The following is a 14320-nucleotide window of genomic DNA, read 5'->3' on the forward strand; positions in this document are numbered from 1 at the left end:
CATTACATTTGATAGTGAATCTAAAATTGGGAAACTACGTACATTCAGATTACATTACATGAGGATAAAGAGTTATTCTCTACATTATAATTCCTTAACATCATAGTTACTCTCTACTACATTCCAATTCCTTTACATCATGGGTACTCTCACTCTCTACTACATTCCAATTCTTTTACGTCATAGGTACACTTATCAGCTAACAATCTGTGTAGCTGCTTCTTGAATGCATCACCTTGTAGGTCTTTCAGTGATGGTGGTAACTTGTTATATAATTTTAATCCTGTTTGCTTAAAGCTACTTTGGACCTTAGACAGCCTAGTAAATTCTACATCAAGATTGTTTTTATATCTGGTATCATGTGAATGAACATCTGTTCTGGAAGGATGCTCCATAATTTTATTCCGTACTGTAAGTGAGATTCAAAGAAGGCATAATAAGAAGATAAAAGTTGTTTTCTGCTAACTAATGTTTTTAGTTTCCTTAACAAAAAGACTCCTCTAGATAGTCTGGTAAATAACAGTTCTGTGTGGGTGTTCCATGTTAATTTCGGGTCCAGGTGGATTCCTAGAAATCTTACAGAGTCAGACTCATTTAATTTTTCCTGTAGATTGTGCAAGAAGAAATACATAGTTTCAGTCTAGCTACTGTTGAGTATCAGCTTGTTACTGTGGAGCCATATGGCAGACTTTTCAAGCATTACTTTTGTTTGTTTCTTCACTTCCTTGTTCTATTTGCAAGTGGAAAGGAGGGGAAATGACAAGTAGTGGTACAGGGTACCCTGTACCACATACCATACGATGGCTCATGGAGTGTCTATGTAGATGCAGATGTAGAATGGCGGCAATTTATAAACCTGTTGGCTGTACAAGGAGTCAATGAAATGTGCTCTGCTCTTCACAAACCGCCGACAGAATCTTGAAATCGTTGTCCTTTTTGTTTCTACTGTCTGCTTTGTTGGCATATCAAAATATTCTGTAGTTTGGCCCACACTACCTATCATACCAAGAAGATAATATCAAACCATGGAAACTCCAGGTGGGAATATTAACAATATAGGAAAAGAAAGATTGCTACCTACCTTAAAGAAGACACGTTAAGTTGCAGACAGGCAGAATTAAAAGAACTTACATAGAGCTTCTGGCCACGGCCTTCATCAGTAAAATAGACACACACACACCATTCATCACACAAGCAAGAGCTCCTCATGCACACATGACTGCCAACTCCAGCATCTCTGCATTCCTGTGCAGTCTGGTCTGTTCTGGAGATAAAATTCATGCTTATCTAGGTTCAACAAGATACTAAATAACTGCAGTCTCTTTTTGAAGACATGCATCTATTTTGCCAATTCATACAGGTCTGGAAACTCGCACACACAATTGTCTACAATTTAGCTTTGATAGTTACATCAAGTTTTAACGAAATTGTCAACAGCTCAACATCGACTGTATAAGAGGCTTTAGCACAGTCTCCAATGGAACTCACTCTTCCGTTTTTTTTCGTGATGTAGGCCATTGTCGAGTTGCCAGCTATTCTGTGAAGTGCAACATGTCTCAGGGGCGAGGGCGCAGCCCCACAGAATGACTGCCAAATCGACAGGTGCCCGGAAGCTTGACCAAACTGTAGAGCCACCTGCTTCTTGCAAAAATCCTGCTTCCACCACACTCATCATGCACAAACAATACAATTTCTTCGTACAGTACATCTAACTTTATGTTTGATGAGCATCATTCTTCTGCACTATTAGCAGTGTGCAACACATCACTTCGTGCTAGTGATATGTTACACGTCACAAACAATCCCTTCTTTCAGTGAAATTGTACCATTCAGTGCCTCATCGTTGATTACTTGATTTAGCCTGCTTATCTCCAGCATTCTTCTGAAGTGTCACAGTCAAAAGCTTCTCATATTGTCTGAACTGCTTATTGCCGATGTTTTAACTTCTTTACAAGGCTACACTTTAGACAAATACCTTCAGGAAACACTCCCTAATGCATAAACTTACATTAAATGTAAACAGATTCCTCTTTATCAGAATTGCTTTTCTTGTCAGTGAGTCTACATTTTTTATACCTGCTCTCCTTCAGCTGTCGTCATTTATTTTGCTGCCCTAGTAGCAAAACTCGCCTGCTAGTTTTGGTGTCTTGTTTCTTGATCTGATTTCCTCAGCATCGCGTGATGTAATTCAGCGGCATTGGATTACCTTTGTTTTATTTCTCTTGTCTTAAGGAGCATTTTTTTTGAAACTGTTCCAGGAATGTTCACCTCCAGAAGACTTTCTTGCACATTCAGTATTGAGAAGACTGAGGACAAGGGAGATAAGGAGGCTATGAACGAGGACCACTTTGAGGTGAGTCACGTTCCACATGGTCTGTGTGTACCACTAGTGAGCTGCTGACAGTGGGGTAAAACAGACAAAGTTCAAGGTTTGTATCAAGTAGCTGCTTATACAATGTTGATTGGCTTGTGAATCTTCAGGCTAAAGTAGTCTAGTGGGGAATCGGCTTTTAATTAAAAAAAGAAAGGGGGGGGGGGGAGGGAAGAAAAGGCACTGCCCGGTGCAGTATACCTCTTGTATAGAGGTATCCAGCACTTTTTTTTTTAATACTATATTCTTACAATAGAAAATGCTGGTAAAAACTAGAAAAAAGATCCTGTCACCCTTTGCATGGAGACAAAAACTTTTATGCGGGTATATACCGTATTTACTCGAATCTAAGCCGCACCTGAAAAATGAGACTCAAAATCAAGGGAAAAAAAATTTTCCTTAATCTAAGCCGCACCTGAAATCTGAGACTCGAAATTCAAGGGGAGAGAAAAGTTTTAGACCACACCTCCAAATCGAAACAAAGTTGGTCCATTGCAACATGAGGCACAATTTAGGTCGAATGGATGAACATACAGCTACAGTAGTTTGGTTCGAGTCGTAAGCTTAACAGTTAAGCTTTACCAAGTAGCCATTGCTATATGTCAAGTGCTCCACCCGTATTTATACGGGTAACCTTCCTTTTACACGTGCTTCGTCTGGTTTGAATCGATTGCTTATTTTGCTTTGACCTGATAAGTGCCGTTCTCTTGGTTACAGGTGTTTATGTCACTCTAAGCTGAAAATGCATTATTGTACTGTGTCATACATTGTTTGTCGCATTCTGATAATGAGTGTTTACCTGTCGCTGCTCGCGGCACGGCTTGCTTTTGTGCGTGCTACCGCGGCTTACAATAAAAAAAAGAGAGGAATTGTCTCGTAAGCGAAACAATGGCAAAAGACTGCTATTTGTTGTTACTTTCTTTGATAATGATCAACAAGAACCAAATAATAGACTGCGTATGATAGAAGATGTTCTGAACGAGAATTTAGTGTAAATTTTTCTCCGTTTGAAAATCTTCGCAGACGCCTCTTTAGTACATTGTATTCTGCACAGAAATTAGAGTTATCTTAGATTTAAAAATCTAGTCAGTTGCCGTGCTTAATTTCTGGCTATCACTATTCAGCATAAGAATAATACGAATATTAACATGACATGGTATGTATGTTATTCCGCGTTTGCTGCTGTCTCACGCTAGTTTCATAGTTTATTAGGCAGACAGCATTTAAATGAGAGAGCAGCAAACACGGAAGAATACATGGCAGAATGTTTACATTCTTCTACCTTTTGTTTTAAATTTATTTACTGACGCATAGGTTTTGGCGCCAGTATTTATCTTTATGCCTGCAAAGCATGCCTGTGTAGCGCTACATATATTCGACGGCAGAAGTTAGTTGTGGCAGTACCTACCAACATTTTTCAGAACTTCCATTTACTTTGCACTCGATTCTAAGCCGCAGGCGGTTTTTTTTTATTACAAAAACCAGGAAAAAAGTGCGGCTTAGATTCGAGTAAATACGGTAAGCATTGATGTGGGCAAAGGGTTAGTATGGCATTTGTGTCTTTTTGATGTGCGTGTGGTAACTGCAGAATTGTGAACTGTGTCGACATAATTACCGAATGCACCCAAACACTTCCAGCGTGCTGTTATTCTTTTCTTGGCTGCCGAAGGACAAATAGTGACAGATATCAATTGGAGAATGAGGAATGTATATGAGGCAGCTTGTCTGTCGGAGACCACTGTTGTGGAATGGTGCGCGGAAGGGGTACTGATGCTTCATGGTAACTCTCGTCCCAATATTGCAAATGTTGTAACACAGAAGTTACGCTGATGCAAGTGGGAGATACTCCAGCACCCATCCTAGAGTCCTGATCTCTCCTCATGCAATCGTCATGCCTTCATGATGAATTGTGGTACTTGTTGTTTGCAGACCATGTATTCTGTCTTATTATTATTGTTGTTGTTGTTGTTGTTGTTGGTGTTGTCATTACAGATGCTGTTAATCCTTCTTTCAGGACTTGAAACATGAAGTGGAGTCAGCAAGTAGCGGCATTGAACCAGAAAGGTATTGTATAGCCTTTTTGTCTCTCTTCTTTTCCATATTGTCATGGCTGATTTTGCAGCTTCGTGTTGTAAGCAATGCAGTAGAGAACAGAAAGTGACCAGTGCCTGTTATGTTCATGCACTAGTTCAGCCATATACTCCTGTTCCACAAGGAGCATGTATTCTGTAATTAATTAAAATTTATAGGGCTGGGAAATGTGAACACTTCGAAATTACTCACTTTGAACCTCTGGTAAAATTGTGAATCTCCATTAAGATTTTGAAAAGATATTGGATTCTGCAAGGTTTAAGCCTGTCATCTTTAACAGGTATGTGGATGCGTCTTTTGTAGAGTGTTCCCATGGTGAGGAAAAACTTCATCTCTTCTTGATCCATCTGAATGACATTCCCAGGAACATCAAGTGTACCGTGTTTTTGGGAAAGAGTAGATGCCCCCTTTCTTGAATGCCTCTCTACACTCTAAGTCAGATGTGACTGTCTTCTGCAACCTGACTAGTGTAGATCTTTACCTATGAGCAGACAGATGTCATCATCTTCCACAGACCAAATATGTTCCCAATATGCTTGTTCATGGGGCAGCTATGACTGCTGATAGGGACCATCTATAAGAACAACTCGAACTCTTCACAAAAGTTTTTGAAGGTAATGCTCATGGGACATGCCCAAGGCCTAGTAATTAAAACTGAAGGTTAGCATTCCACTTCAAAAGACTAAAGGAGAAAGATTCTAGGTAAAGGGAATCTTTCTTGTAAAATAGGTTGTATCCTCTCTATATATAGTCAAGGCCATGTTTCTGGTGGCACTGAAGATAGCCAAAGATGAAGAGTGACTTGATTCTTCAGTCAGTGTGGTTCCACAGTCAGTGTACTTCACATACAACATTACATGGAACGTCAACACTATAACTGCCTGCTGTCGTTTTGTTGTCTTCAGTCCCAAGACTGGTTTTATGCAGCTCTCCATGCTACTCTTTCATATGCAAGCGTTTCCATCTCTGAATAACTACTGCAACCTACATACTTTTGTATTTCCTCGTTGTATTCATCTCATGGTCTCCCTTTATGATTTTTATCTTTCACACTTCCCTCTGGCATTAAAGTGGTGATCCTTTGGTGTCTAAGAATGTGTCCTATCAACCAATCCTTACTTGTAGTCAGGTTGTGCCACAAATTTCTTTTCTCCCCAACTCTGTTCAGTACCAGCTCATGAATTATGTAATTTACCCGTCTAATCTTAGCATCCTTCTGTAGCACCACATTTCAAAACCTTCTGTTCTCTTCTTGTCTAAACTATTTATCATCCTTGTTTCACTTCCATGGAAGGCTACACTCTATACAAATACTTCCAGAAAAGACTTCCTGACACTTAAATCTATACACGATGTTAACAAAATTTCTCTTCTTCAGAAACGCTTTTCTTGCCATTTCCAGTATACATTTTATACTATCTCTACTTTGGCCATCATCAGTTATTTTGCTGCCTAAATAGCAAAACTCGTCTGCTACTCTGTCTCATCTCCTAATCTAATTCCATCAGCATCACCTGATTTAATTCGACTACATTCCATTATCCGTGTTTTGCTTTTGTTGATGTGCATGTTCCTTTCAAGACCCTGTCTATTCTATTCAGCTGGTCTTCCAAGTTCTTTACTGCCTCAGAGAAAATTACAATGTCATCAACAAACCTGGAGGTTTTTATTTCTTGATGTACAATAATTTATCTCAATTTCCAGTATGTGCACTGCATTGCTTACGAGTGCCCCACAACGTTTTCGATCTGTAATTGGAACAGTGAAGCATTTTCCATCAGTAGTGGTAGCATATGTTGGCCTTACTACTGTGCATCAGTGTATAAGTTACTCAGCAGGTATACCAAAGACAGCTTTCGAGGGCAACAGAACAGGGCGAAGTTATTGAGAAATAAAGAGAGTACCGGTTATTTGAATTTCGAGTACCAGGGCTGTGGGGTGTTTGTCGAGTAGGGCGTACAGCAATGCAGTTTGAGGCGTCTGTAGCGATCTCGACGGTCAAACAGTGAGACACACACGCAGTCGGTAAAAAGGGATGGTTGTGGGTGCGTGAGACACTTTCTGCACTGTGGACTGACCGGCCATTTCAAAAACACAAACAGCTCAAGCACAGGTGAGTTGTGAAATGCATCTCCAGTCCATCCCCTTGCATCATCATTATTTGCTGAAAAGTCCTCCCCCTATGCTCATCCATTATCACCTCCTTCAATTCCTCATGTAGAGGGCTATACATACAGTACTTACAGGCAATTCACTTATTCAACTCCTCTTTGTCCAACACCAACATCTTGTCAGTTGAACATGTCTTGCCAAAAATATAGTACCTTCTGCTCCAGCCTTTTTCTTGCCAATTCACAAGTGGAGCAGAGAGATTTATTTTGACTTGAAATTAAAGGGGTCATCCTATGTAGAATTACTACTTATTTTGAGTACACCTGCTACTAGTTTCGAGTGGTACTGTGAATCTTTTCTTCCAGCAGGATAACACTAGTTGTATGACATCGTCAGTTTTTTAGTTGCATTGTGGTTTTATGCACTCCTTGTGTAGCGCAAGGTGTATAGATGTGTAATTGGGACCAACTTTTACAATTAGTTACGTAATTAGGACCGATCTGTACTTCACTTTCCCACCCAAAAAAAAAAAGTACACTAACCTAACCTTCCTCTCCTGCAGCTGGGCAGACACTGACCGTTTCCATTTGTAGGGGGGTGCATTTAGAGTTTACACCCAGAAGAACTGCGGTTCGCGTCCGGAAAAGGGCACCCACCATTTTGAATTGCCCGCCAATTCCCTTGTGGAGGGTGGTGGTGTGACGTCAGCACAGCCTTGGAGCAAAGAAATTCCCCCCAAAATTCGAAATTCCCCCATAAGACAAATGGGGGAGGGGTGGAGAAGGGCTAATTTGCATAATTAAATTGATTAATTAGCATAATTAAATTGTCACATCTGCCTCTATAACCCTGTACCAGACTTCAGGAGTGGGAGGAAATTTGGCAACAATGCAAACTTCTCTCATATCAGCTCTGCCCTGTTACTGTCGTAACACAGAAGATATACGAGTTCAAGTGGGAGACACTCGAGCACCCTGCCCTATAGTTCTGATCTCTTCCCATGCAATTATCACACCTTCAGTCCTTTTAAAAAGGCCTGGAAGACTCAACGACTCTTTTTGGCCATGGATGTGCAGCAGGCAGTTACAGACTTCTTCATGCAGCAGGACACTGCGTGTTACCAAACGAGCATCCTCAGTCTGGCGAATTGGTGGGATGATAGCCTCAGTACCCACTGTGATTATATCTGATTGGCACGCCAACTCTTCACAAACAGGAACTTTTAGATCTCCACTCATCCTCAGGTTTGTGACAAAAATTGCAAGTATTGAAGAAAGATTCCTGTGTTTCAGAGATATCAGTTTTGATAAACAGCAAGTTCATTAGCACTTTCTGTCTTTGATATCTTAAAAGAATTTAATTGTGAAAAAAAAGCTGGTGTCATAGACATATGATGGGGTAGCAGTGATGTCAGTGGAAGACAGGGTCAAGAGAAAATTGCCCTCAAGCTGTATTTCAGCATTGCTATGCACATGGACTGAATGTAGTTTTGTAGCTGTATTTCAGCATTGCTATGCACATGGACTGAATGTAGTTTTGTCACAAGCAGTGAACTTTATTAAGCAGTGTAAAATATTTAATACTTCACTTTCTAACTTTGGTATTATGTTTACAAAGCGCATGGCAGCACTCGACTGAGAAATAAACAAAGATTTCCATCATTAGCTCCAACAAGATGGTATTATGGTAACAGGCTACAAAAATTGTGTGAAAATACAAACAAGTTATAAAGAACTTGCTAAATTCAATGGTAAAAACTGTGTATAGTTTGGATACAGATACAGAATAGGTTGCTAAAGGTCTTCTTTCAACAAGACAGTGGTTTATTTTCAACTGTTTTTTTCTTGTGTTCTGTTGTGTATTTCCTGGGGCTGGCATATTGTTTCAAGTACTCCAAAAGAAGACTTTTGATATTGAGTTTCGCTGGAAACAAGTTGACCAATTTCCAACGCAATTTATGGAACTCAGGGATGATTTTGAATCTATCTGGTTTAAAGTATCTGATGTCTGTGGTATGTTGGCCCTAATAAAACACTGAGTAGATAATAAGCCAGTGAAAACGAATCAACTTCTAATAAGAGATTATTCTTGGACATTATTGTGTAATGAAGAGCATATTGATTCCAGATTCGCCAACTTGGAAAACCTCAAATGCCATATTTTCAAGCCAGTGAGCTTTAAAAAAATTGCAAAACAGTTTCCAGAAGAAGGGCAGAGATTTGGCAAATTATTTGATTTTCCAAATTTGACGAAGTGAATTGTGTGAGTTATGCAGAGAAATTGAAATGAAGGACACTGTCGTGAAATTGCATTGGCATTTGACAGTCGTGAAACTGCATTGGCATTTGACAGAAGTGGGTTTAGTGGCTGCATTCCCAGAATTGCATAAACGTGTCCTTTTAGTAATGACTGTTCCAATATCTAGTTCATTTGCTGAGGGGTCATCCTCAGTAATGAAGGGAATTCAATCCTATCTTCGAAATACGTAAGGTCAGGAGGGATTTTCTTTGCTAGCTCTCCTCAGCAATGAAAAGTTCTTGTTTGCAATTTTGCGCCAAAGCCCGACCCTCCACGATGACATGATTGAGATCTTGGAGAGGAAATCGGGGGTCGACGTGATGCGAGAAAATCTTATCTATGATTTTTAATTTACTCTTATTTATGAAAATATGCAATTCGTTGTATACTTTTAAGAATTTAAGTCTTTTTTTACTGAGATAAATAAAAAATCGTATATACGACGTTCATTATTCTCTTTTATTTTAATGGAAATTGCATTGAACTACCTTACCTTTGAAAGTCATGCCTTGCCACTGCCGCCAACATATTTGGAGTCCATTTTTCCTGATAGCATTTTCCCTTTTCAGCCATGGCCTGGTGAAAACGCATGCCATGTTCGTTGCTGATAGAGTGAAGTTTCTCTGGAAAGAAATCAGGCTGGGAGTGCAGCATTTGTATTTTCAATGACATATTACATCCCACGACCTTGTAATTCTCAATGACTAGGTCTCTGTAATGTTTATAACTGTAGTTTTCTAGAAAGTATATGACAATGTTTTCAAAAGAACAATGCAGCTGATTCCTGCATATTTAACAGGCTATTAAATTGTATATCTTTCATAAGTTCTCTAATTTTGAGAGTAAACAAACATTTCTTCTTTTTGTGTAGTTTCACTGGCCTTTGGGAAGTTGGTTTTTAGGAAGAGAAATGCACTCCCACCATAATCTGCTGATTTTACAAAATTCTTAATGAAACCTAGTCTGGTATGTAAAGAAGGCAGTAAGATTTGTCAGTACTTTCAAGTGGTTGTCATTTACTTTGTAGGAAACTACAGTTCTTAACATTACAGAGACCTAGTCATTGAGTTCATTGAGAATTACAAGGTCGTGGGATGTAATATGTCATTGAAAATACATTTGCCTGTCTCGGATTGAGTGTATCTCTTTTGTCAGCTTCACTTAATATAATGATTGCTTCTATCACTGTGATCCCATGTGCACATGCAGCAGCAAAATTTTGTACAGCCAAGTTGTAATACAAGTAGAATAACTATCACTTTAAAATTTGCACATATCTGCCTTGAGGACTGACCATATCAGTTACAGGATAGCTAGAGATGTAGGGCTTATGTGATTTCCCTCCATACCAACAGTGTTGGCTAAAGGATTGGAAGACAGCTGATATCCATCGCAAACCAAGACGCGTTTCAAGTTGGTTGTCGAGGCATCTATAAACAACTACCACTCTTCAGCTTTGTGTTCAACACCCAGTGACTCTGTCAAGAAATAAGCATTATTACAGAAAACTATATCTTCCTCTTTAGAAAATAAATTATCAGATTCATTTTACCATAAATGGAAGGAACTTATTTTGTTGCCATCCTCCAGGAGATGTTGGCCTTTCTGTCTGGAAGCAAGTAACTTTGCTTACTTTAAGGTAACCTGGGATCACGAGCCAAGTCATTTAATTCCTCCTGTGTTAGAAACTGAGATTCATTTGTGGTATCTTCTCCCACTAAATTTGCACAACTCTACTGTTCTAATTTACTAACATCATTAACTCTTTGAAATTCTTCAATTACGTTTTTGTCATCTAGTGGAGGTGGTATGAGAGTGCCTTGTCCATAAGGCACTAGTTGAATTGCTGATCCTAAAGAGGAATGTTGAACAGTATGTTTGGACTTTGAACTGATTCCAGATCTAGAATGAGATTTTCACTCTGCAGCGGAGTGTGCGCTGATATGAAACTTCCTGGCAGATTAAAACTGTGTGCCGGACAGAGACTCGAACTCAGGACATTTGCCTTTCACGGGCAAGTGCTCTACCAACTGAGCTACCCAATCACGACTCAAGCCCCATCCTCACAGAGAGCACTTGCCTGCGAAAGGCAAAGGTCCCAAGTTCGAGTCTCGGTCCAGCACACAGTTTTAATCTGCCAGGAAGTTTGATTCCAGATCTATTCATCAAGAAGAAGCTTCACACCATAGCAACTGTAAAAGGGATATGACAGGACCCTTTTAACCAGTCAGTTAATAATGTTATACATTTAGTACAATGGATTTCTGAAGCCCATTACCTATTCTGGTCTGCTTAATTGTCAAAATAACGCTCATGAGGTCTTTTAAATCCAGGAGTAAAATTTCGCCTCTGTGCTTTTGAAGTGAATGCCCCAAAACCGCAACCAGAATTATTTTTATTGTTTCCACTTTTGCAAGACATGGTTCTCCACCAAAACACAGTGCTTAAGCTGTTGGCTGAAACTACACAGGTCAGTTCACAGCTGAAGAACACACACTTATTTCATTAAATAAAGCTTCTACTCCTCTGGCAACTAAGCAGGATGATATCAGTTGTTAACAGATCTTCTTTTTTGTCTATTGTTGGAGCAAACCTTGGCCTGGGCTGGAAGACTGTTATAGTGAGGAAAAGTTCACAGTTGAACATTGTTGGCATTCCTGGGGCTACAGACAACAATCGCCTAACGCAAATATGTCAACTGTTGACCCAGTTAATTTTCCTTTTAATTACTATGTTTAGCGTCTTACTCTATATAAACATGGAAACTTTTTTTTATTTTACACAAAATTCGTTGGTGATGGAACATTTCTGACTTCGTTCTTGGATTTGACAGATGCAAATACGTAAGCATCAGCTGCAATTATTTATTTAACGTTTTCATCGTTGACCAGCGTAATTCTACACTTTGTACTGGTTTTCACGATCTCCATTACAGCTGTAGAACTTGTTTTTATGATACTCAATTCATTTTCTTTCCAAGAAATGAAATGTTTTTCTTATTTATGTGTCATTGATCACAAAAGTTATAATTCAAAGTATTTTTTTCCTGGTCTAGTATACTTCCATAATAAAAACTATGTTGTTATGTTTCAGAATATTGCCGATGACGTTACGTTCTAGTTGCAATGTTGTTTGAACAGTTTTTCGCATGTTCACTATGACACTGGTCAAAGCCAAATGCTAGTATCTCAATTCCCTATTCACCCCATTTTTCCATAGAAGCTTCTCCCACATACATTAGTTTCCTTTCCCCAGGCTCTTGATAAAAGCTTTAAAAATTAATCTAAATCTAGAGACCATTGAAAAGGGTTGTTTTTTCTTTCAGGAACAAGTTCTACAGAGACAGTCCTGTGGCTCAAGTAAATTTCTGACTTTTGTTAAAAGATAAAACAATACATTCCACTTAAGGTAATTCCTGACATTCTTAAAAGTTCTTAGCTAAAGCAGAAAGAACTAGACCTATTGTATTGTTGTAACTTCAACAGAAATGTAATATTTATGAGTATTGATAGTTAAATAATGAACATTTTGAGTACATATTTCACAAATTATTTAACTTTCCGTCAGAAAAAATTTGACAGAAATCCGAAAATATCATCTAATTTTATATTGACATGTTAAATATAAGACACTTTTTAATTGCATAGGTTGTGATACATGTAAGGAAAACTCACCAGTAATGAGATAAAGTTTAGAAAATTTTTGATGTGCTGACAAATGTCATTATATAAAATACTATATTCAAATTTTTCTAGCCTTTATCTTAGCAAAAGTTTCTAAAATAGAATCTAAGTCTACTGACTTCAAGGGACCCCTTTCAATCATTAATGTTAGCAGTCCATACAATCATCCTTGAGAAATTATTGACCTAAGATATATCTTTATCAATTTGAGTTTCGAAAAATTCAGAATTTTACAGTTCAAATAAATTTATCATAACTGGGGCAATATTTGATACTGGAATCAATGGTGGTGCAAAAATCTCCTTTGTGGACCCAAGTTTACTGGAACATTTTTGCTTCTATTATCGCGCTCTCAACAGTGTCAGTTTTCACTGCTAGTTATTATAGACCCTGCATACAAGTTTTGCACTTGTATACCTCAGGAGCCCCTCACAGCTCGGCACCCAAAGTGGCTCCATGTGTCACTGGGTCTTAAAGCAGCCCTGAAACTGCAACAACTCTGGTGAGTTACTGAGTACCAGATTAATATTATCTGATGATAACCTGATAACAAGTAGAGACTGGCAGTGAAAATATGCACCCCATATACGATATTTTCGCTAAAATAAAAAATTAATAGCAAAACTGAAATCCATGCAATGCACACTGAAAAGATAGATACCACTGTTGGAAAGTATCAAAATGAGTGACCTCTGAAACAAAGTCAAGGAGTAATTCACACTAAGGTTGGTACACAAGTTTGTACCTTTTTCGTTTTGCATGTTGGTATTCCGCTTGCTTTGGGTTTATTTACGGATTGTCATTTTTTGCTTTTAGTTCACCGTTGCTATAACATTGGTAATTACTGCGCAAACAGCTCTATCCATGACCATGGAACAAGAGCTAGACTCAACTTACATTTACCAAAAAAAAGGTAAAACTCAAAACAGCATTATATACCAAGGAATAAAACTGTACAATAAATTACCAAAAAAATATTAAAGAAATTGCAAAAATACACTTCTTTAAAAAGGGAGCTAAAAAGTACCTGTTACGCAATGCGTTTTATACATTGAAGGATTACTTAGATAAAACAGAGTAGGGGTTTGGCAAAAAAATGTTATATAAATAATAATAATGATTATAAAATATCCAGCATTCCACATAACACCTTCATACTTTTTTCCCTTCTTTTTTCCTTTTCTATAAAAACTTACCTCCAAGCTGTGCATAGTGCAATACTAACATCTCTTCCTCTTTCTGAGCTCAGCATCTCACTCATTATAGAGGGATGCTGACTCAGTTTTTCAGGATAACAAATGGGAAGATGCAGTACAGAAAATGGTCCAGAGATCACCAATGTGTCTGAGATACGAGTGAACAGCGTGGCATTACATTATTTGTAAAAGAAGTATTGTATACCAGGAGTAAATCTAATGACTGTCTCATAACTAGAAGTTTGTAAATGTATGTGAGTATGAGTTAGCTTATTTTAAATTGATCTAAACTTGTAAATACTTTGCCATGTCCTATATGCTTGTAAAAAGAGTTCTACAAAGGAATAAAGCTACTGCTACTACTACTACTACTACTACTACTACAACTACGCTGTACCCAAGAAGTGACAGATGTGATAAACTTTGATCATTCCACAATCATGCGACATTTGCGTGCAGTGGGGAAAGTTAAAAAGTCGGGTTTGTGGGTACATAGTGTTCTAAGCCAAAACGGCAAAAATCTCTGCTTGCTCGTCATCAGTTGTCTCGTGAACAACACCGACCACTAC

The 14320-nt window shown here is 38.4% G+C and overlaps 1 long non-coding RNA gene across 3 annotated transcripts in view; it reads left to right on the top strand.

Moving 5' to 3' along the window:
• Window positions 1-14119, top strand: part of LOC126424833 (uncharacterized) — a 30754-nt gene extending 16635 nt beyond the window's left edge. The window contains exons 3-6 of one of the 3 annotated variants that reach the window (XR_007576221.1): window positions 2259-2353; window positions 4386-4435; window positions 12198-12280; window positions 13805-14119. This is a non-coding gene — a long non-coding RNA (uncharacterized LOC126424833). The other 2 variants (XR_007576223.1, XR_007576222.1) reach the window with 2 other exon arrangements.
• Window positions 14120-14320: the final 201 nt, after the last annotated feature.

Source organism: Schistocerca serialis, chromosome 10, assembly GCF_023864345.2.
Source record: "Schistocerca serialis cubense isolate TAMUIC-IGC-003099 chromosome 10, iqSchSeri2.2, whole genome shotgun sequence".
Lineage (NCBI taxonomy): Eukaryota > Metazoa > Arthropoda > Insecta > Orthoptera > Acrididae > Schistocerca > Schistocerca serialis.